Source organism: Osmerus eperlanus, chromosome 5, assembly GCF_963692335.1.
Source record: "Osmerus eperlanus chromosome 5, fOsmEpe2.1, whole genome shotgun sequence".
Lineage (NCBI taxonomy): Eukaryota > Metazoa > Chordata > Actinopteri > Osmeriformes > Osmeridae > Osmerus > Osmerus eperlanus.
In genome coordinates, this window is record NC_085022.1 from 11556063 (window position 1) to 11579641 (window position 23579).

The window sequence follows — 23579 nt, forward strand, 5'->3', positions numbered from 1 at the left end:
TAATACAGAAATGTCTGGTGTCACTCATTCCTCAATAATTATGAGCATGCAATGGTTTCTAGCAAGATCTTTCATAGAGAACATTGGTTTGGTTTACTAGTCCCCCTCCGTATGTTATTTTCATCATATTACATCTCTCTGAAGAGGAATTTATTGTGCTTGTAATTTTGTTTTGTTTACAGATATTGAGTTGGAGTGCAATCCCAGATGTGTCATTTGAGTGGAGTCCCATTGAGACTGAGGCCTATGAGGAGGTAGTGCTCTTCTCTGTGGCAGTGATTCCTGCATCCTGTCATCTTTCTACAGTGATGAAGATGTTCTTGTGAAGCATGCATGCCTCCCTCTACGAGTCTCTGCTGGGAGATTCAACATTCACCCAAAACTGTGGCAGTTTAACAAACCGCCCCGTCACACATCAACCTGCGACACTGAACCCAACACCACTTAGCCAGAACTAGGCACTGGGACATACCGGCTCTGAGCAATATGCCACGTTGATGTTTGGGAAGATTCATCACCATTACATTGCACGTTCAAATAGGTGAGGATTTATTGTCTTATGAAACCCATTTACTTTAACTAGATCCGTCAACCAAGGTGGTGTACATGAGAGGGGGAGTGTGCCTTCCAGTCAGTGATAAACTCATTCCAAGAGACACTGCATGTGGTGTGGGAGGAAGTTTTGTGCTGCAGCTTTGACTGAAACTAACCTCCCTCCCCTCTCCCTCTCCTTCCCCTTCCTCTTAAAGTACCACAACTATTCAGAAAAGAGAATAAAGAAAACCTGAATAGAGGAAGAGAAAAAATGGGGTCCCAAGGCGAGGGAGAAAAGAAAAACAATGAAAGAAAACAGGAATGAAAAGCAGCTATAGAGAAAGAAAAGAGAGAAAGAAGGACAGAGGGAGGGTGGGGAGACAGAAAAAGAGACAGAGCAAAGCAAAGCGAAATAGAAAAAAAGTCTTGAATGTTCTGAAAGATAGACATGTTTCAGTGGAAATGCATTTCGAAGAAGAAAAAAAAGGGTTAGGGAAGGAGGAACAAATTACAAAGGAGATGTGCAGAAATAGAGTCCAGTTAGCAAGATGGTGCTGTCAAAAGGAAAGATGCTCTTAACAGAGCGGATGATGTGAAATAACACATTGAAGATCTGACAAACAAATTTATATACTTATAATAGCCAATATTGCCAGTTGCCACCAAAACCAATACAAACATGTAAAAACAGAGTTGAATGTCATTCACATTCTGACAAAATGTTTAGCTTTGGATAGATATTGCCATACAGTCAACCTGTGCAGGGGAAATATACTGTACATTTATGAGTGATGGATGTAATCATATGAGTCCATCTTCCTTCTATTTGACAGTCCTAGTAACCATATTCACTCCTCAGCCAGTGTGGCCTCCAGGAGGTTAACTCTGTCTACAGGCACAGATGATGTCATGATCAAGAATCTGATACTGGATATCAGCAATGCAATCTGTAATTGAAAACACTGACCTTCCAGCTCTACTCTGGCAAAGTTGCACGTGACGGACAATAATAATTGTCCAGGCTATTATGAAGGTTTGAGTAATGAGAGGGAGACATGTAACATGCTTAACAACTATTCACACTAAAGCTTTCCCTTTATTAAACTAGTAACCTGTCCTTCAAATCACACACAGATTATGTTTCTTTGACAAAAACGGTTATACTGCAGGTTATTCTTATTTAGGCTAATTATCATAATGTGTTTAGCAAACATTGAAATACAATCTAATACAAGAAGGCATTGCCATCCAATGTTTTGACCCTGTAGTGAGATCCTTATTTTTGATGTGAAATGGCTCTATGCATTCTGCACTACAGTCATGTCGTGCACTGACCTGCCAGCAAATGTGGAAGAGAAATATATAGGTTGGAAAACCCACTGTCCTTTATTTATACCAGCTGTAAAAGGCTGATCACATCAGTCACGCTTATCTCTGAATGGACATTACAAGTAACTGCACAGGACTGGTTGTTTGATCCATCCCACCTTTGGGTGTTGCTAGGCCTAAACATGAGAAAAGAAGATCCGAAAAGAGTAGGTCGCGGCCACCAGCCAAAATACATACCAATAGGTATCGAATAAGTAATCAGAGTATGTCTGTTTAACTGTGTAATGTGATCAGTAAGGTAGCTCACTAGTTAGATAACTAGTAGCTAGTTTAGCTGTAATTTGCCATGGAGACAGTTACTTTATTTCCAACTTTACCGAACTATTAAATTGCTCGCTATGCTTGTTACATGAGTACTTTTACTTTTTGTAAATGTATAAGCAAGTTTGTGTGGCAAAATACACACATGAACATAGGCCTCACTCTAGCTTGAGTACACATAGATATGTCGTTTTATTGATGCTGATGTGAAGGAATAGCCATGTTATGTCATGCACTAGAAGGCTTACTTTGGCTTTAACTTTTTTTTTGCACCAGCTCTTTTTTAGGTAGCCATATGATTTAAATGTTGTATTAAAAGAACCCTTCGCGACACTGGCTTCCCCCAAACAAGCTGTTCCTCAATGAACTAGTCAAATAAGTTTAACGAGTTAGATGTTCTATTAGTAATCAAACAATATCTTAGTATTTTGGGGGGGAGGGGTTGATGGCCCCGGCAGTGTTGTGCAAATGGCTCTATGATGTGAAAAGAGACGAGCAGAGAGGGCTCGGCTAAACCAGTTAGATTTAAAAGTCACATTGCCGGTTCATAGTTAGATCAGAAGTTGAATTTTCGTGGCTGTAAAATCACCAGATTCTGTGCACTTTCAAAGTAGTCATGCTTACAAAAGAATTTAATTGACTGCTCTTTTGTCCATCTTACCTCTAGGTGCATTAAGGTCATCTCCACGAGATGGCGCTGGAGGTCCTTCCTGTCGGCCTGATCGCACAGAGAACACAATCGAGAGCCTATGAGGTGAATGCAAGTCTTAAGAGTGTAGACTAGAGTGTTGAATGACGATCACAGAAATGAATGTTTCCATGTTATTTGTTGTGATGAAGCATGCATGTCCATTGTAATCACATTTGTGATATACAGCGTCAGTGTTTAGAGAAGACAATCTGAAACAGCCGTTTTAGCATTAGTGAAAATATCAGTGGCCCACATGGTTGTTCTTTTTATGCTAAGCAGGCATAACATACTTTCATGCATTGCTGCTAAAATTGTGCTAATGTGTTGGACTAAGCAGAATACTTGAATATTGTAGTATTATAGTCAAGTCCACCAGAGGGAACTCTCTGCCCTGTTTGAGTGCACTTGTTTCCAAGTGTCTCCAATCAAGAAGCAAGTAGTTTATGGGTGAGGGACACATTTAGGAAACAGAAGTATACAAAAAAACTAACATTTGTACCACATTTGCGTAGCCATAATACTTTTAAAGGGAACCAGATAGGAGGATTGCACTGTTAAGTCAAGTTATGACTTCACATCTACACTGTTTAAACCGATTCATCCAGAGTCCAAAGGGAGAACATTAAGGTCTGCCTTAGCTGTATCTACAAAGCTGACAGGATAGAGAACAGATATATGTGTTTCATGATAAATGGGTGTGAGAAGGCATCGGTATTACAGGAGACCCTAGTGAGACTGACATTGAACAGATGAGGAGGTTTAGAAGAAGAGAATGCATTGGTCTCCCTCAGATCACATGACACGCCTCTGCCTAGCCTCAGTGGCATGATGCAGCAGGACAAGGAAGAAGGGACATAACATACTGTAGACTTCTGTACTACTGTTTTATGCATCAAAACATACTCATGTCTGACCATGACAAGCCACAGTAGGCATATATGCACACTTATACCAAATACTTATATTGACTTATGTAGATTTTGCATGTTTAAAACAATATTATTGACATTCCCTCGGGGTACAGGTCAGTCATAATAAAGTAGTCTGGTGGTTGGGGGGCTCTGTGTGATGTCATAGCCTGCAGCTAGAAGCTGTGCAGATGCAGATGTGTCCTAGACATGACTGTTGTTTACCTCCACACTGCCTACAGGGTGAAACCCATCAATATTTAGAACTGAGAGGTTTGCTTCGAGTACACACACAAGGGTAGTAGGCTAGCCCACATAGTAGAATATTGAATATTTATACCATGTTGAGTTAAAAGAGTATGTTGTGTTTTTATTTCAGTGCAGAGTAATGTAACACAGTCAGGCCAGCCAGCATAGCAGCTGCATTCCCCCCCAATATAAGGTTTACTGCTACAGTAGCCTAGAATCAAAAAGCCTTACATCTTACCCTTTCCACCTTCATTTTAACCTAGTACACTCCCATAAATTCTCTTGACAAAAGCACTTATTTACAGCAATTATAACTGGTTACATTGGGATGGGTCTGTACCAGTTTAGACTCAGCAATTTTTGGCCATTTAGAAAACAGTTTTGTCAAGAACAGGTTATTGACACCAGTACCCCTTCTGTCATCACGCCCTGATAACCACACTCATCTGTATTTAGTGCTATGTTGAGGTCTGTCATTTCAGAATGGCCAAGCTCTTACTTTGCATTGGTTTTGAGTAAAACACACTGAGCTTTTGTTTTACTCACCTGAATTTATCTAGCACCTGTTAGTCTTTGAAAAGCCTCAGGAAGAGCTTTTTGATATAGGGTGTATGTGTGTTTCTGTGTGAGAGAAAGGGGGAGTGTGTGTCGGAAGGATGTCAGTACTTTAATCCTCCCACACCAGCCCCCCATGCTACCAGGCTACAGATATCCATCCACTAATCCATGCTACAGGGGTGGTAGGGATATTTTGATTTCTCTGATGTTGTCTCAAAAGATAGATTTTTGTAAAGCCTTTACCTATAGAAATTATGTGGATCACTGCAGTAAGTTAAGATATCTACAGTCGCAGATATTCCTAATATAATAATATACATTATAACACCTTCTTAAAAAGGTTTACAAGGAGGAGTGCTTTGACGATTGGTGTTTCAGCTTTTCATTGCACCAATGCTTCAAAAAAATGGAAGGTGTAGTCTTGAATATACAACTAAACAAATAGTTTTGTGTATGATAAATATTTTGTGGTTGCTTAATGTCTTCTCGAGCAGCGGCACACATCAGGTATTCTATCCACCAGTGTTTGTTGACTTGTCTGTCAGAAAGTCTTCAGAAAAGCCCTAGGCCCTCTGGGATGGAGAGAGAAAGAATAGCTGTTCATTTAAATGTTTCCAGTAGATTCTCTGAGAGGTTTCCATGGTGATTTAATAGACATAGCATTTCTGAAAGACCACCTGACAGTCTGAAGAAAACCTCTCCAGAATAACAACTGTAATCATTCTAGTTCTCTTTTCAATGTAAAAAGCTTTGGAAGAGAATGTTAAAATTATTACAGGATTAATCATCTTTTTACATACACTAGTCTTGCAAAAAAAAAAAAAAAATCATTGATACTTCAGTAGCACTTTGTGGACTATCCATGTTTCTATGAAATGGTCCATCTCATGTACCCAAAGCGAGCATCAAATATGGGTCATGCAAATCATACTCAAACACCGTGGGCATACATTGTGTGAAGTCTATCTTTACCTGCACCAAGGTAAAGACCTTGATCCTGAAAAGGTTTTTTTCAGGATGAAAAAAGTATGTGTGCAGTGTGAGCTTGTTAGTATAAACAATTTGGAATGCTCATTGTAGCCACAGTGGCACTGGTCATTTACATGATTGTGAAGTTACATGCAAATTAATTCTTACTCTGTGCCTAATTTTAGATTAGTGAGTTATCATATCTTCAATGAATTTATTAAACATTTCAATAAACCCCAGTATCAATTCTAAAGGTAAGACAAAGTAATATACTTATTAAACAGCGATCTAATACCTACTCTATATAAGATCATACCCCATTTACACAATACTTATTGCTCCACATCCTTAGTATTTAAATGGTTTTCAAAATACCAACTACGCATAATAAACAGAGGACATTGAAATGCTAAAGAAAGTTCAGTCTTTTAGGAAAAACCATACCCAAGGATTGTTGTTGTTGAATGTAGAAAAACAGTTGCTGTATATCCAAGAAGGGCATGTCTAGGTTGTATCAATTTAGAGACCCAATTTAGCCTGAGCTGCAAGCAGCATGAGTTTGAGGATGTTGGCCTATCCCTTTGAAACGGAAGATCGATCTCTGAAATATGTTTCCTAACAACCTTTATTGTCTATTCACAACCAATTATGGCAAGTTTCAGATAATTAGTGATGCATCTTGTTGATAAACAATCATGTACCTATTACTGGAAATTCAGACATTGCAATATACTGTGTTATAGTATGAGTAAATCCCTTATGACATTAGTCATTAGTCAAAACCAGTTCACAGAGGTATGGTCAATGAACGATAGATAGTGTGTGTATGTGCGTGCATTGTCTACAGTCAAAATAGTCTTGGGGATCTAAAAAAAAATATGAAAGTGCCCCTATGAAATCCCAATTACGCAGCAACTGATTTTTATCTACATTCATCCCATTATCTTCCATATGGTATATTTCTAATCAGCAGCAACATTCTTGTGTGCCTACTGTATAGTTAGTGCTCCATTTCCACAGGCAGCTAAGCCCCCAACCATGACCAATAGACAATAAAAAGATGTGATTCAGTCTCCTTGAGTCACACAGAGACGAATAGGCTACCATTTTTAACAGTAGGTCTCTTTCAGAGAAATGGATTGCAGTGATGTCATGAATGAAGTAGTCTAATAATCTGAATGTTACCCCAAATCAGATCAGTCACTCTGTAGCAAAGAGTTCGTTTTCTATTATATAAATCTTACAACGACATGAAAGACTGTTGTAATCCTTTGGAAGTTAAGAAATAACTACTTTTAGAATGCAAATGTACTTTTTGTTCCTGCATGGCAGTCTCAGTCAAAATATTGGTATATACGTATATAAATAGTATAGCTGATAGATATACTGTAGGTAATAGAAACCACCAGTTCTTGAGAACAAAGATAAAATAATTGTGTGCAATTGTGAAAGAGGTACAGAATGACTGTACCTTGGACAGGATGTCAAAATCCTAGTCTTTAGTCTGAGGCATGGCTGTTAGTGGTAGCGGTATGGTCAGAAACCTCTCTGTTTGATCAGAGAGTGTCTCTGTCAGTAAGTGGGTATACTACTCTTAATGATCAGAGGCAGAATCTTTCCTAGCTGCTGGTGTTCTTTGGTCTTGTTCACAAAGCTCCTCCACAAAGGCCTTTTAGGTCAATGATACTCATCCAACCAGTGTTGGGCTATTTGTCAAGTTAAGATTCGGGGTTAATTCACTCTTGTGGCTGAATTCTGTCATTCCAAGGGATACTAGCTACCTATGAATTACTTAGTGTATTTTTAACTTCCTTTTGTTTATCATTAAATATGTCCTGTGTGATCAACTGTCTCCTTGTCTCTCATCTACTGTAACTCAAAGTCAATATTTTACAATCATAATCTACTGCTGCACATAAACCACTGGGACATTTTGAGTTCTGTCTCAAGCAGCTGCATGGCTTCTCCTTGCTAATGCACTACATACAGGCATGAACAAGAAGCTGGAACAGAAAGGCTGATTGCATACTCTGGGGGATTTTGATCTCTATTTAATTATGAGTGAATGACAGTGTTGAGTAAGCCATTTTGTATTAGATGGCCCTAGCGTTAAAGATGGTCAAGAACTCGGATCACAAGTGTGTTAAAACTAGGCCAATGCAGCTGTTATTAGTAAGGTTACTGAGGTTTTAAAGATCCTGTAAAGTAAATTACATGTTTTGCTTCTAAGTACATTATATACGTGTGAAATGAGTTCCTGAAAGTATGTGCAAAGCGCTAAAACCTTGTCGCACTGAAATGTGGAGTTAGACCGAAGAACAGTTTCTCTTCCGTTTTCAGATCAGGTTTTAATGGGCGGAGCAAAAAATGCCCTATCTACGTCATTTCGCCCCATCTACGTCAGATCACTGAATGGCTCCTCCTGCTGTACTGTTATTGTAGCTTACATCAGCTAGCTAGCTAGCTTCAGGATGTCTCCCACCACCCGCAACTGCATCTTCCCTGGATGCAAGAACTCCAGCTGCGCTGCAACGCCATTTAAGTTCCCCGTTGATAATGAAAGGAAAAATAGGTGGATAGATTTTGTGAAGACCCACGCTCATGGAAAGCTTCGGATAAACTCCAACAGCCGCCTCTGCGCCACTGACCATTTCACAGCGGACAGTTTTAACATGGACCAGATACAGACGGCAGGGGCGGATCTACCGGGGTGGCATGGGGTGGCAAATGCCACCCTAAAAATAGCCTTGCCACCCCAGCTGAAAACAAAGAAAAGTTGTGGCTCATCGGACATTTGCGAGAGCGAATTTCTAATATCCGAATGCAAGTAAATGCAGCACGAAAACGACTCCATCCACCCTCCCCACACCGCCACCAAAGTTGCTTTCATTTGAACACAAGGAAGGCGCAAACTGACCATAGAAGGCTTCAACTCAAGGAAGAAATCGTCGGCACGGACAGCAGACCACACCGGAGGAATGAGGTGTTAAGCAATTATCTATTAATGACTAAGAGTAATTACAAAAGTGCAGGGCTATACGGAGTTGCAATGTTACTTTTCCTGTTGAATTGAGGTTAATAACATTAACTCGTGAATTCTTTGGGCAACAAAGCAACAACAAAGATGACTGTGGTAAAGTTAGTTTGAAGTTCGATATTCAACAGATATTCGGATGACCAGTATTGTGTTATTTTAACCGGTGTTTAGCACTGCTATGACCGGCCGCTTAGCCAATGCTTTTGGCTGCCTAAACAACGCGTACGTTTAGGGGCCGTCAACAAATTACACATTTCAAAAGTCAATAGCTTTTCAACAACATGAACTAGGAGCGTCAAAATAATGTTAAACTGTTGACGATGTATGCATTCATGCTGCAAAGCCTTTATTTTGTTAATTTTCATCCATCCATCCATCCATCCATCATCTTCCGCTTGTCCGGGGGTCGGGTCGCGGGGGCAGCAACCTAAGCAGGGAGGCCCAGACTTTCCTCTCCCCGGCCACTTCCACCAGCTCTTCCTGGGGGACCCCGAGGCGTTCCCAGGCCAGCCGAGAGACATAGTCCCTCCAGCGTGTCCTGGGTCTTCCCCGGGGCCTCTTCCCAGTGGGACGTGCCCAGAACACCTCACCAGGGAGGCGTCCAGGAGGCATCCTTATCAGATGCCCGAGCCACCTCAACTGGCCCCTCTCGACGCGGAGGAGCAGCGGTTCTACTCTGAGCCCCTCCCGGATGACCGAGCTTCTCACCCTATCTCTAAGGGAGAGCCCGGACACCCTGCGGAGAAAACTAATTTCGGCCGCTTGTATTCGCAATCTCGTTCTTTCGGTCACTACCCACAGTTCGTGACCATAGGTGAGGGTAGGAACGTAGATCGACTGGTAAATAGAGAGCTTCGCCTTTCGACTCAGCTCCTTCTTCACCACAACGGACCGATGCAGAGCCCGCATCACTGCGGACGCCGCACCGATCCGCCTGTCGATCTCGCGCTCCATCCTTCCCTCACTCGTGAACAAGACCCCGAGATACTTGAACTCCTCCGCTTGGGACAAGATCTCCTCCCCGACCCGGAGATTGCACTCCACCTTTTTCCGGTCGATAACCATGGCCTCAGATTTGGAGGTGCTGATTCCCATCCCAGCCGCTTCGCATTCGGTTGCGAACCGCTCCAGTGAGAGCTGGAGGTCCCGGCCCGATGAAGCCAACAGGACCACATCATCCGCAAAAAGCAGCGACCCGATCCTGAGGTCCCCAAACCGGACTCCCTCAACGCCCTGGCTGCGCCTAGAAATTCTGTCCATATAAGTTATGAACAGAATCGGTGACAAAGGGCAGCCCTGGCGGAGTCCAACCCTCACCGGGAACAAGTTCGACTTACTACCGGCAATGCGGACCAAACTCTGGCACCGGTCATACAGGGACCGAACAGCCCCGATCAGGGAGTCCGGTACCCCGTACTCCCGGAGCACCCCCCACATGAGCCCCCGAGGGACACGGTCGAACACCTTTTCCAAATCCACAAAACATGTGTAGACTGGTTGGGCGAACTCCCATGCACCCTCCAGAACCCTGCCGAGGGTATAGAGCTGGTCCACAGTTCCACGGCCAGGACGAAAACCACATTGCTCCTCCTGAATCCAAGGTTCGACAATCCGACGGACCCTCCTCTCCAGCACCTCTGAATAGACTTTCCCAGGGAGGCTGAGGAGTGTGATCCCCCTAAAGTTGGAGCACACCCTCCGGTCCCCCTTTTTAAAGAGGGGAACCACCACCCCGGTCTGCCAGTCCAGAGGCACTGTCCCTGATGTCCACGCGATGTTGCAGAGTCGTGCCAACCAAGACAGCCCTACAACATCCAGAGCCTTAAGGAACTCCGGGCGGACCTCATCCACCCCAGGGGCCTTGCCACCGCGGAGCTTTTCAACCACCTCGGCGACCTCAGCCCCAGAGATAGAAGGGCCCCCCCCAATGTCCCCAGACTCTGCCTCCACGTCGGAACACGTGTTGGTGGGATTAAGGAGGTCTTCAAAGTATTCCTTCCACCGATCCAGGACGTCCCCCATCGAGGTCAGCAGCGCACCATCCCCACCATATACAGCGTTGACAGTGCACTGCTTCCCCCTCCTGAGTCGCCGGATGGTGGTCCAGAACCTTTTCGAAGCCGTTCGGAAGTCATTCTCCATGGCCTCGCCGAACTCCTCCCACGCCCGGGTTTTTGCCTCCGTGACCGCCAAAGCCGCATTCCGCTTGGCCTGCCGGTACACATCAGCTGCCTCTGGAGTCCTACCAGCCAACAAAGTCCGATAGGCCTCCTTCTTCAGCTTGACGGCTTCCCTCACCTCCGGCGTCCACCACCGAGTCCGAGGGTTATCGCCGCGACATGCACCGACCGCCTTGCGTCCGCAGCTCCGGTCAGCCGCCTCAACAATGGAGGCCCGGAACATGGCCCATTCGGACTCAATGTCCCCGGCCTCCCCCGAGACATGGTCGAAGCTCTCCCGGAGGTGGGAGTTGAAGCTCCTTCTGACAGGGGATTCTGCCAGCCGTTCCCAGCAGACCCTCACATTACGTTTGGGCCTGCCAGGCCTGACCGGCGTCTTCCCCCACCATCGTAGCCAACTCACCACCAGGTGGTGATCAGTTGACAGCTCCGCCCCTCTCCTCACCCGAGTGTCCAAGACATTCGGCCTCAGATCCGACGACACGACTACAAAGTCTATCATCGAACTGAGACCTCGGGTGTCCTGGTGCCAAGTGCACATATGAACACCCTTATGCTTGAACATGGTGTTCGTTATGGACAAGCCGTGTCTAGCACAGAAGTCCAACAACAAAACACCGCTCGGGTTCAGATTGGGGGGGCCGTTCCTCCCAATCACGCCCCTCCAGGTCTCACTGTCATTGCCCACATGAGCATTGAAGTCCCCCAGGAGGACGAGGGAATCTCCGGGAGGAGCGCTTTCCAGCACCCCTCCCAGAGACTCCAAAAAGGGTGGGTACTCTGCACTGCCATTTGGTGCATAAGCACAAACAACAGTGAGGACCTGTCCCCCCACCCGAAGGCGGAGGGAGGCTACTCTCTCGTCCACCGGGGTGAACCCCAACGTACAGGCGCCGAACCGAGGGGAAACAAGTATTCCCACCCCAGCTCGACGCCTCTCACCGAGGGCAACTCCAGAGTGGAAGAGAGTCCAGCCCCTCTCAAGGAGACTGGTTCCGGAGCCGATGCTGTGCGTCGAGGTGAGGCCGACTATATCTAGCCGGAACTTCTCTACCTCGCGCACCAGCTCCGGCTCCTTTCCCGCCAGCGAGGTGACGTTCCACGTCCCTAGAGCTAGCTTCTGCAGCCGAGGATCGGACCGCCAAGGCCCCCGCCTTCGGCCGCCGCCCGTCTCGCACTGCACCCGACCCCCATGACCCCTCCTGCGGATGGTGAGCCCACTGGAAGGGGGTCCCACGTTGTCTCTTCGGGCTGTGCCCGGCCACCAGGCGCTCGCCATCAAGCCCCACCCCCGGGCCTGGCTCCAGGGGGGGGGCCCGGTGACCCGCTTCCGGGCAGGGGCAACTGAGAACCATTGTTCGTTTTCTTCATGGTAGTTTTTGAGCCACGCTTTGTCTGATCCTTCGCCTGGAACCTGTTTGCCTTGGGTGACCCTACCAGGGGCATAAAGCCCCCAACAACATAGCTTCCAGGATCATTAGGACACGCAAACCCCTCCACCGCGGTAAGGTGGTGACTCAGGGAGGGGGTTAATTTTCATCTCAGGTTATTAAAAAATATTTTATTCAAAATAAATCTTCAAACTTCAATAGCTTTTTGGTCATGTAACCTATAATCCTCAAATTCATTTCAGTGTTCACTGACTATGCATACATGTTGCACAGCCTTTAGTTTTTTCATTTTGATCTCACACACATTTGCCACGGGATGCCACCCCTCAAAATCTCCTGCCACCCTCTTGCCACCCCATGAATATTTTTCTAGATCCGCCCCTGACAGACGGGGTTCACCAACACACGGCTTCTCTTGCAGCGCGGAACCATACCGAGCATCGCCCCCCCGGCCGTTCATCCTCCGATCGCACCCGGACCATCCACCGCCGCCAGCAGTTCATCACTCAGTTCTGTGTGCTTGTTATAATTATAATAGATAACTTTTCCAGAGGTATCTCTGCTATAATTAGTGCAAACCGCTAACTTGATATTAGGCTACTCGGTGTAGAATAATGGTATTTTGGTGAAACGGTAACCTAGCTAATGTGCTAGAAGTAGTTGGAGAGCTCACTGTCTGCTGTCTCTGCTGTAAATGTTTACTCCTGTGTTACAGCTCAGGGGAATATTTCATTTATATGCATCTGTATGTTTCACTCATTGAACAAATACATTCTAATTCTATACTGTTTTGTTCGGCTTGACGTAGCGTTCATTATCTGGGTCGTAGGTAGCTTACTTGAGAGAGGCGGCACCTTCCAGCGAGGGGGCCGAGCTTCAGCTCCTTCAGGCGACACGCCCCCCCAGTCTCAAACAGAGAAAACTGCTGATTTTATTAAGATTTCAAAGCCTAACATACTTGTCTGTGTTTTTTTTCATTCGAGTTTGGATGGGTAGTTAATAATACATTATTCTGTGGTGTGGTGAACTTGAAACTCAAGTAAACAACTAATTCCACTTTCCAGGATCTTTAAGCATGTCTAAGATTAGTAAGGTAGACTGACCTAGTTTGTTAAAAAAAAAGAAATCCGGACAAGTTTGTTTCCGATGTGTAGACATTGTTATGTTATCCGTACTGTCCCGATGCAAGTACATACTGTATGACACATTTCACATATGTGCTGTATTGTGTGTAGTACACTGAACAGCAGGTGCTGTTTGAACACTAAAACAACATTGTTCAATGTGTGCATCCTAGTTGTTTCTTACCCCTATTGGTCATGCAGGTGCCTCGTCAGTAAAGCGTTGAAGGCAAAGATAACTATTGTGTGAGTTAACTAACTACCTCCTTGCTGTGGTATAATCAAAGCTTGAAAATGTCAACAAACGTCTTCTCCTTCGTGCACTAGATGCACAGCACTTTCTATAGAAACAGAAATGACTATGAACAAATACTATGACTGATGTTGAATAGTGTCACAACATCCATTGTCTCTTAAGTTTCCATATTAAAAGCTCATCTTTGACTTTCTCATCTTTGGCATTCTTATGGTGTGTAAGCGCACACCCAACCTATGTACAGTACTGTGCAAAAGTCTTAGGCACAAATACAAATATTTAAAAAGCCAAGCAAAAATATTCTCAACATTGAACTTTTATACTGCAGCACAAATACAGAAGACAAAAAAAGAAATATAAAAGTTATATAATATATATATATATTATACTATATTTATATTAGTGTAAATAAAGGGTGCCTAAGACTTCTGTACAGTATTATACGTTATTGTACTGTCCTGTGTTGTCTCCGTGGGGGAGGCTTAGGTCATTATTGTCCTTTTCCTGCACTCAAATTGTCTTGTATATAATAGTTTTTTTGTGTTCGTCAATTGAAAGGCCCACTCCTTCACTATGGGACCTGGGGGGTATTCCAGGTAGCGGGGTTTAACAAACTGTGAGCCTAACCTGAACTCTGAGTTGATCTACTCTAAAATGGGAAACTCTGACTCTTCGGTTCCAGAAAAGCTGATTTGAATTTGTTAAATCAACTCGGAGTACGTCCACTTTGAGTTAAGCGCGGACATGAGAACTATTGAAAGCCAACATCAATGGAGCTCCGATACTAGGATCCACCAAGGCACCCGGCGACAAAAACCTTTGTCCTACTTCACCACACTTCAGATATAAGTTTTATTATTTGTTTCTGGTCAATCTGAGCACATATTCTGGAAAAAAGCAACACGGCAGCAGCAGTGTAGAGACAATTGGCGTGGGAGAGAATTGCTGCCGAGTCAATGCATACATTTGAATGCAGTAGCCAGTCCATACATTGAACATTTAACCACACATGAACAGGTAAGGCTTATTTTGCTTGGGCCTATAAGCTTGTGATTGTACCTCTATGTCACCTTGGTTTTAATCATATTCGACATGATACAAAGTAAATATTAGTTGGTGCCTATTTCAACTTGTAGTAGCAGTTACCCCCAACAGAATGTTTTTCATCAAAGGATGATGATGATGATTAAGATGATGAAGAGACGTGACTGCTGCCGCAGAAATGGATGCAGAGAAGCTTATGTATGGTAGGCTAGCTACTGGTAGTTCTCTCCCCATGTACTTTTATTTACAGGCCGGTGTGGAATTGTCAGTTACACAGACATTATGAGAATAAGGAATAGAAAAACGATTTGCACATTCTGATCCTGTTGAACAGAGCATGGATGCTGTATACAGTGAGATGTTCATTTAATGGCTGGTGAATTCTGCATGTGGAACTGTGGAATTTAATGTAATCTCATGTATTCCCAGTTACAAGTAAATGGGTTGTACAAACTGCATCTCATGAGGAAAGTGCCAAAAACTGACAAAGAGATTGTGTACTTAAGGCAGAAGAATAAAGGCTACTGGATGACAGTAGCCTTGGATGGTGTCTGGATGGTGTCTCAACTTGATGGCTCTCACACCTCATTGTGTAACTTACTGTAGGAATTGTGAAGCATTGTTCTGTGGATTCTTCATCTCCTGAGACATTCTCCTCAGCTCTGGCTTGTCCTACTCCGCCTTCCTCACCTCTTGCTTTCTATCTCTGGTTTACAATTATCATGGTAGAGTAGGTAAGAGAATAATTTTATTTAACCTTACTTTGACCATGCTTTCTCTGATTTAACCCATAGTCAAATAACTGCAATTCAATTGGTATTGGCATTATTTGGTTAATGTTAATACACTGTTCAGTTTCCCATCTTCCTTCAAACCATAGGGGAATTAATTTTGGTTGTATATTGACCCCCTACAATCTTTAAATAGATTTGCTGGAACACCAGTTACAGGACGGTACATGGTCACAGTTGAATCATGCAAATTGTAGGAACAATAGCCGATAAAAATACTAATTGTTGGATTCTGTTTGTAGGCAATGAAGAAGAACAAATACAATTTCAATGATTTGTCTTTATTTCAGTGCCAAAAAGCATTTGGTCGGTTCTGAGTGCACGTCCATGGTGTGTAACATTTGCGACGTAAGGGCTGAGAATGTTGCAAAAATAAATGATGGAGTGTGACGGGAAACGGTAAGGTTAACTTAGGTATTCATCAGGGAATTAAAGCACATCGAATCGCAGTCTTAAAATCCTCTCCCGGCGTAAAACTAAGCGAATTACATGAATGAACCAGGAAAGGACACCCCATGTCTGCCAACTGTATCAGGCTCAGAAAGTGTGGGAGGGGATAGGTAGAAACGCAGAGTTTGTCATGGAAAACCTGCTAGCGAGTAGGTTAGGTTCACAGAGTAAGTTACCATGGACACTGACCAAAGGTTTTCGTTACCTCTCTTTCTGGAACGGAAAACCCGGAGTATGCCTCATTCCAGAGTTAACCAACTCAAAGTTTTCACTAAACCCGCTTTCTGGAATACCTTCCTGATCTCTCCCTCCAGCAGGAGAAAACTCAACCACATCTGACCTTCCCACCATAAACACCATGACGTAGCATTGTGTCTCTGTCTCTATGGACGACAGTGTTCCATGATCTGGGTGCAGGCAGTGAATGTCAATGTATTGAGAATGTGGTGTGTCTGTAAAAGTTGCTATAGAATCCTTGAAACCTCTATATGTCTTCCATCCTACAATACATGTGCAATAGCTGAGTTTTTATTCTCAAGAAAGTAGAGACTCAGATGAAAGCGATAATAAAAGGGCTGTAATTGAAGAAGGGGAGCAGATTTGCGGGCAGATTTTGAACACAAAGGGTATTTTAGATTTGCATGCTGTAGGCGTCCATGCATGGATGTGTAATTATTCTGTGCAAAACAGCGTTATTGGACCCGTAGGGGCCCAAGCAAGCGTGAGGATGAGGGAGCTTGACTTATAAAAAGAAATCCGCAGAAATCATCTCTGCAGGCTCCCTCTGACAGTCTTCACAACTGAGTCCTGCACTGTCAAAATAAATCTGCTCTATGATGCCTCATTGAGCCATTTCAGTAAACACTGGAGGGGGGGAGGGCAGGAGGCGATGACGACATGAGGCATGTGTCTGTCAGATGGACAGAAAATAAACCGACGGGGTGTTGGATCATAGTCTTCAAGGCAAGGTTTTGACATCTCTGTGCTGTTTTGTCATCTCACGTCCGTTTTAGAACCAAGACTTATTTTTACTACTGTGCCTAAATGTGTTGTGCGTCAGTGTTTGTAGGAAAGGCCTTGCAGCTGAAGGGATACAGAATGAGTCATTTTTTTAAAGATATTTTTTGGGCCTTATGTTGAGAGACGGGAGGAGAGAGGGGAAGACATGCAAGAAATGGCCCAGGCAGAATCGAACCCGATCGCCTGCATTATGGTCTCAGCTTCAGTGGTATAAGCCCTACCTGGTGAGCCACCTGGGCACCCTATGAGGCATTGTTTTAGATGGAATGTTACCAGCGTTATGTACAAATATTTTGAAAAATACTGTACTGTTTTGTAGAAGGTTGGTCCATCACAATATGTCTGCTAATGATTCACTCTTGGCCTCTCATCTTATAGAAGACCTCACAATGAGACATCAATTCTCGATGCGGATGTTTGAAGGCATCCTCACAAGTCTTTCTGTCCTTGCTGAAACTAACCCAACTCTTATCCAGTTCTTTGATCGACTAATATGTTGCAGGCCAAGTCCTGTCCCCAAGTGGATGTCTCTGTTTTAGAAACCATTGAGAGGGGTCATATCAAGGTCTGTCTACTTTTTTGCAGCTATGTCTAATGTGGAAGACAAGGGACTTTATTTAGTTTCCAGAATCCACTCTCAGTGCTCTCAATCCTTTGAATGAAACCACATGTCTGACGGTATGGGTGAACAGATCAGACTTTGTCTTTGCTCTGTTGTCTTCAACCACACGTAGCCATAGGGAATGGATATGCCATGTCTACCACATCCTCATCCCACACTCATCTTCCTTGTACACCGAGGTCACAGTCATGTATTTCTGGATTATTCTCCCATTATTCTCTTTAGGAACAAACAGCAATTATGGAAGGTTAGTGTCTAGGTCTACCTGAGTGTTTAATGTACACAGTCTCGCCATTCGAACAGAAAAGGCGTCAGGCTGCATTTGTTGTTTGTTAAGAACACGCGTCTGTCCAGTATATCTTGCTATGATTATGTCAACACAGAAAGGCAGCAATAGCTCTGCCCTCCACTCAGACCAATGACATAGCCTGCAGCTGGACTAGTTCCTCCTCATTAATCAGAACTACAGGATCAATATCGAGCCTCCACTCGCAGCACAGGCCTGTTCCTCTGCTAGTCAGAGGTCCTCAGATGACAAGCCCAGGGTCTCTGTCTTCCAGACTCACTACCACCAAATGTGACAGAGGGACCATCTGTCATTGCGTCCGTAGAGGAGGCCACATAAACATTAGGGAGAGGGACTGTCTGTTTCTGGAAGGACAATTGATGAGATTAAAGAATTTTAACAACATTGTAGGGGCATTTGGACTGTGCCATCCTTAAAGCTGCAGTAAGTAATGTTAAAAAAGTTAATTCAAATATGAGAAACAACACCTCCAATTCTTGTCTGAACTTCTGAGCGTTCCTCCAGCTTGAGTTTGATTGACAGTTGCTTCCCAAAATAAGTCAAGGAGGATGGCCCACCTTGCCAAAGGTGATTGGCTGAAAAGTAATAGGAATTTATATGTTTGTGTTGCCAAACAATTTTCAGAGGGGCTCTTTAGATTATACATAATTTTTATAGGGGACAAAACCGAAATCTACTGTACCTTTAAACATTGTAATATGATAACTGTAATGAGGGATTCACGTTTGCCATCTGTGAAAAGGATCAACCTTTTGAGTTTTTTTTGTAATTTGATTGCAATCCATAGTATTTCCTCTATTAAACTGCTGTAATATGCAATCTTCCTGTAGCATATTAAGATTTCTCATGGGTAGCTAAGCCTAACCTATAGCATTGGTATTCCTCTGTCGTAGAGATTAGAACTGTTGCTACAATTATGTCCAGTACCCCCTGTGTTGCCTGGGAATTATAGCAGTTGTCACATTTCCCAGAGGCGTTTGAGTGATGGCCACGCGACCCAGCTGCGAGCAGTGGCTACTGATCCGCCCCAGCTCTGTTTTTTCTGGGGTGAGCTAAGTTTAGAGGTTTGCAGAGAGGAGTGACCTGTAAGGATCATGGGCGAGGCAGTAGAATGAGGGCTGTGTGGTTGAGCTGGCTGGGAGAGACTCTCCGGTGTGTCCTCCAGTCTGTGTTATCAGGCCTGGCACAGGACCACAGACAGATGTACCACACATTCAGTACTGTCTTTGACCAGATCCCAGCTGACTGAGCACAAATGCTTTTCTTGATGGAGACGAAACTCAGTATGTCCCCAGGTCGTGTTTCCCGTGTGAGGACATCTTGAAAAGTAGATGATGGTGTTGCCATTCATCATACTATTTTGTGGCCAGAATCTGAACTTTAGAGCAGGGGTTCCCAACCTTCTTTGGACTACGGACCGGTATGCATATTTGAAATATTTTCGCAACCCAGTAACATGTCCGTCCATTCAGCCAACTCGCTCAGGTAGGCTTCTATGGAGCTAAATCAGAGCCAAATGTTTTGTTAATTTGATATATATATATAGTTGAAAAATGAAAGCTTGAAATTGAAAATTTAAGTTTTGGTCTAAAACTTGAAAAATAAAACCATGTATTCAAGCTAAAAATAAGTGTACCAATTTTTATTTAAGTTTGAATACAATTTAGATTAAATTCTGGAATTATTTTGAATAAATTATTATTTTTCATTTTTCACTTTTATATTTGTTTTCAGTTCCACATCTCATGTTTTCAAATTCAAAACATATTTTTTTTTACAGCTTCAAATCTTTTTTTCCAGTTTCAGATCAGTTTTTCACTTTCAGATCAGTTTTGGCCCTGATTTTGCGTAGGGGGCGTGGCTTCAACTCAGAGGGGCGTGCAATCATGAGCGACAGCCTAACAAAGAAGGCAGAAGACTCTCCTCAGTCATGTTGCCTTCAGGAAATGGTGTTACTGTGAGAACTATGACTGAATGCTTTCTATCCACCATTTACATGTGATTTTTACTAAGCAAACTGATGCCAGTGACAAAGTTCTATTTAAAAAAATGTTTTGGACAACACGTGGTACCAATTACACTATAAGAGCAATAAACTGTGCCAGATTGTGCAGTTCAGCAGGAACAATGACTTCTCCCCACTTCCATGTACGACTTTGAATGTATGCACCACAGTATTCACCCGGCAGTCAGCACGGTGTCTGCTCTGCCAAGGCAACACGCCAGCGCACCATTTCCTGAAGGCAACATGACTGAGGAGAGTCTTCTGCCTTCTTTGTTAGGCTGTCACTCATAATTCCACGCCCCTCTGAGTTAAAGCCCCCCTAAGCAAAATTGGGGCCAAAAGTCTGAAACTGAAAACATTTTATCTGAATGTAAAAAGGGGGTCAGATGGCTGAGCGGTTAGGGAGTCGGGCTATTAATCAGAAGGTTGTTGGTTCGATTCTCGGCCGTGCAAAAATGACGTTGTGTCCTTGGGCAAGGTACTTCACCCTACTTGTCTCGGGGAGAATGTCCCTGTACTTACTGTAAGTCGCTCTGGATAAGAGCGTCTGCTAAATGACTAAATGTAAATGTAAAAAACTGATCTGAAACGGAAAAAAAAAGCAATAAAAAAAACACTTTGAATCTGAAAACATGAAATGTGGAACTGAAAACAAATATCAAAGTTAAACATTTAAATGAATAATTTATTCAAAATAATTCCAGAATTTAATCTAAATTGTTTTCAAACTAAAATCAAAATTGATACACTTATTTTTTGTTTGAATACATGGTTTTATTTTTCAACTTTTAGACCAAAACTAAAATTTTCAATTTCAAGCTTTAGTTTTTCAACTACATATATATTTTTCAAATTAACAAACATTTGGCCCTGATTTAGCTCCATAGGCTTCCAGTTGGGGTATCGTTGCAAATAGCTATTTTTCAATATGTAAAACAGTGACATGTAAAGATCTTTTCTCTAAGTGATGGTAACCGTAAGGTGTTAGCTTATGTCTGAATGTCCTGTCTAGTGTAAACACTTCCTGTCCTCGAGCATCAACAATACATCTGGCCTGCCACCAGGATTCACTTCTGTTGCTGAAAGTTAGAGAAACCCTGGCTTCTTGTTTGTTTTCTTTTTCTAAATGACAAAATAGCACAATTTATTCTGGTCGCGTAAGCCCTTAAAACCAGAGCATCATTGTGCAGTCTTGTGGCAAGCCATTACATCAGCATGAGATGTCTTCTGCCTCTTCAGTGTAGAACAACAGGATGTTGCTCAATGTGGTCTTTACATTTACATTTAGTCATTTAGCAGACGCTCTTATCCAGAGCAACTTACAGTAAGTGCAGGGACATTCCCCCCGAGGCAAGTAGGGTGAAGTGCCTTGCCCAAGGACACAACGTCATTTGACACGGCCGTGTCTGTAGCTTTAAATGCTAATGAGGAGCGGAGGGGCGGCACTAATGTTTACAATGGATGTATAGCAATGGCTGTAGCCCCGTTGCTGTAACATGCGTCGAATTTGCCCATTCTCATCTGATAACCCTGGTTTGCAGAGGTACACTGAGGGGAAAGGCGGATATCGCGCGCGCCATAACACCAACAGCAGAACGGTTATCCAAATAACAAAGAAGTGTACAACACTCACGTTACAGCGTGTGTATTCACACACATACTTGATGCTATCTACCTTTCCATTAGCGACAGTAACTCAGCTGTTAGTTGCAGAGCTAATGTTACAGCCACATTCTAAGGGTAGCAAACTAGGTAACCATATACAGTAAAGCTACAAAATGATAGCGTTAGTTAACTTACTTGTCCGAGGTTAGTAGCTGGACGAAGGAGAGTTAGTACTGATCCAGAATTTAATTTCAGCAAGGCCAGTTTTGTATTAGCTCAAATTGAAGAAACAGTCGTGGCTGAAGTGTTTGGCGCAGACATACAAAACAAATGCGCCTACAACAGAAGTTTTCACTTCCAGAGAAAATAAAATTAAGACACTGGGTCTTCAGAGGTTCGGATGAAGGAACTGAATTTTTGTTTTACATTTACATTACATTTACATTTAGTCATTTAGCAGACACTCTTATCCAGAGCGACTTACAGTAAGTACAGGGACATTCCCCCCGAGGCAAGTAGGGTGAAGTGCCTTGCCCAAGGACACAACGTCATTTGGCAGAGCCGGGAATCGAACCGGTAATCTTCAGATTACTAGCCCGACTCCCTAACCGCTCAGCCACCTGACTCCACAGGTTTTCCTTTGTACATCCAAACTGAGCAAATGTAATGCTTCGTTCGTTTGCAAGCCATGATGTCTCTCGAGGATAAAAACACTTGCACGGTCATAGCTCAGTTTCTTATGGGCGGGCCAGATTCTCTGGGCGGGCAAAGCAGAGAGAGGGGAGGTAACCTTCCTCCTTGTGACGTCACAAAGAGGAGATTTTCAAACAGAGCAATTGAGCCTTCATTTTCTCAAAGGCGGATAAGAACACCCAGGGCTTGGTTTACACCTATCGAAAATTCTAGCCATTGGGGGACCAAAGGCATGCTAGGGGAACTCATATTAATGTTAAATAACCTCCTAAAGTGACGTTTTCATGTCATGTCACCTTTAAGTCAAAGGATTGTGCTGTGTTGCTGTTGTGCTGCAAAACTCTACAAGCATATTGCTGACATATATTTGATAACCGTAAAGGTTATGAAATAATGGTTTGGACCAGTGATGTTCAAACCTGGTCCTTAGGGCCCACTGTCCTGTATGTTCTAGATGTCCTGCTCCAACACTCCCTACTCAAATTAATAGTCGTTAACATGCTTCTGCAGAGGTTGATAATGACCCATTAATTTGAAGCCGGTGTGTTGGAGCAGAGAAACATCTAGATTCTAGAACATACAGGACAGTGGGTCCTGAGGACCAGGGTTGTAGACCACTGGTGTAGACAGTTGTTTAGTTGAAACATCGGTCTCAAATGGAAACCCAAATGTTGCTGTCATGAAAATGGTATACCGATATCGTTAATGAAATTGGTGAAAGCTCCACTTTGCTTTATTCTCAGAGATGTTCTCAACTTGACGACGGAAGTGCGTAGAATGTTCTATTTTGGATGTCTAAATGGGCTTTTCCATACCATTCTCCCTTGGTCGAGCTCTCAGAGTTACGTATGCCTCACAAAATTCTGAGCTTGGTATGAGGAGTGCAGTCGGTACCTTACAGTTTGAGTGGTTCAGATCAGGATAGCCCAGCGTGGCACTGAACAGCTTATATGAGAACCCAGTAATGCACAGCATTTTCAGAAGCCCACCATGGTTCCCAGGGTTTCTAATGCTGAGTGACTATGTCCTGGTGGAGAGCCTACTTCGCTGTTTCTGTACACCACATACTGCGTGTACTTAATATTTCAAGAGGAAAGATTGGACGACGATGACGAAGCAGCTCTCGTATAACGAAGTGAGACGAGGCACCGTGTGAAGTCTGACAGTTTTCAGCTAACCTGAAGCAACTGTGTTTGCATGCCTATGAAGTTCGTCTCTGGAGTATTTCTGTAGTATCATTTCTTTCTGCTGCTAGACATTCCTCAAGTCTCTAAACCAATATTTTATCTGTTTACTTGGTCTCATTACCCAGTGCATTGGTATGATTTCATACTGTAATTAACAGATATCTCTCTTGGGTTCAATTGTTGGGGATTGTACAGCTGCAGTATGATTGGTTTGGCGCTATAATCTTTATTTCAGAATTTCTTAATCATCAGAATCTGATTTAATCATCTTCACATGTGCAAGGCATTGCCATCTGTGTAATTGTTGTTTA